Raw genomic sequence first — 1886 nt, forward strand, 5'->3', positions numbered from 1 at the left:
GTGGAGGTACAGAAGATGAGGGATGTAGTCGGACATGGGGACGCAAAGGGACATGGGGACATAGGTGGACATTGATGACGTGGGGGCACGGGGACACAGATGAGGGACATAGTGGGACGTGGAGGACATGGGGACACAGAGGGACATGGGGACACAGGAGATGAGGATGTAGAAGAGCATGGAGGACATGGGGACATAGGGGGACATGGATGACATGGGGACATAGAGGGACATGGGGGCACAGAGGGACATGGGGGCATAGGTGGACATGGGGATGCAGAGGGACATGGGGACACAGGAAATGAGGGACATAGATGGACATGGAGAGATGGGGATGCAGAGGGATGTGGGGACATAGAAGGACACAGAGGACATGGGGACTCAGAGGGACATGGGGACACGGAGGGACATGGGGACATAGATGGACATGGAGGACGTGCGGACATGGAGGACGTGTGGACATGGGAGGACATGGGGACACAGAAGAACATGGAGGACATGGGGACATAGGTGGACATGGATGATGTGGGCACATAGAGGAACATGGGGGCACAGGAGATGAGGGTCATAGTGGGACATGGGGACACAGAGGGACATGGGGACATAGGAGGACGTGGAGGACATGAGGATGCAGAGGGACATGGGCACACAGAAGGTGATGGGGATGTAAATGGACATGGGGACAGGGGGACATGGGAGGACATGGGGGAGGTGGGGACGCAGAGGGACATGGGGACACAGAAGAACATGGGGACACAGAAGGAGATGGGGACATGGGGACATAGATGGACATGGATGATGTGGGGACGCAGAGGGACATGGAGACACAGGAGATGGGGGACATAGATGGACATGGAGGACGTGGAGACGCAGAGGGAGATGAGGGACGTAGTGGGATATGACATAGAGGGACATGGGGACACAGAAGGAGATGGGGTTGTAGATGGACATGGAGGACATGGGGACATGGGGGAGATGGGGATGCAGAGGGGTATGGGGACGCAGAAGAACATGAAGGACATGGGGATGCAGAGGGACATGGGGATGTGGGGACATAGAGGGACATGGGGACGCAGAGGGACATGGGGACATAGGAGGACATAGAGGACATGGAGACATAGAGGGACATGGGGACGCAGAGGACATGGGGTATACCCAGGTGTAGCAGGACATGGGGGTGTCCCCTCATGTCCCCGGGGAGGGTGGCAGCGTGACCCCGGTGCAGCCGGTCCCTGCCGGGTCCCTGTGTGTCCCCAGGGTGTCCCTGGGGGGTGACAGCCTCTCCCTGGGGATGGGGTCCCCGGGGGTGGCAGCGTGACCCTGGGGTGTCCCTGGGGGTGTCCCCTTGTTCCTGGGGGGTCATGGGAGTGTCCCTGGGGTGTTGCCATGATGTCCCTGGGTGACCCTAGGGGTGGCACTGTGTCCCCGGGCATGTCCCCAGGGGTGTCCCCATGACCTGGGGTGTCCCTGGGTTGTCCTTGGGGTGTCCCCATGACCCAGGGTGTCCCTGGGTTGCCCTTGGGGTGTCCCCAGTGTGTCCCCAGGGGTGTCCCCATGACCCAGGGTGTCCCCATGACCCCAGGTGTCCCTGGGTGTCCCTAGGGGTGGCACTGTGTCCCTGGGGGGCATCCTCAGGGGTGTCACCATGACCTGGGGTCTCCCTGGGTTGTCCTTGGGGTGTCCCTGGGGTGTCCCCATGACTGGGGGTGTCCCCATGACCCAGGGTGTCCCTGGGTTGTCCTTGGGCTGTCCCCAGGGTGTTCCCATGACCCGGAGTGTCCCTGGGTGTCCCCAGGGGTGTCCCCATGACCGAGGGTGTCCCTGGGTTGTCCGTGGGGTGTCCCCAGGGGTTTCCCTGGGTTGTCCTTGGGGTGCCCTCATGACCC

At 61.2% G+C, this 1886-nt stretch overlaps 1 protein-coding gene across 1 annotated transcript in view; it reads left to right on the forward strand.

Moving 5' to 3' along the window:
- SYNGAP1 (synaptic Ras GTPase activating protein 1) overlaps positions 1-1886 on the forward strand; it is a 25585-nt gene that overhangs the window by 19098 nt on the left and 4601 nt on the right. The gene's annotated exons all lie outside the window — the stretch shown is intronic.

Source organism: Egretta garzetta, unplaced genomic scaffold (genome assembly GCF_000687185.1).
Source record: "Egretta garzetta isolate BGI_Z169 unplaced genomic scaffold, ASM68718v1 scaffold431, whole genome shotgun sequence".
NCBI lineage: Eukaryota > Metazoa > Chordata > Aves > Pelecaniformes > Ardeidae > Egretta > Egretta garzetta.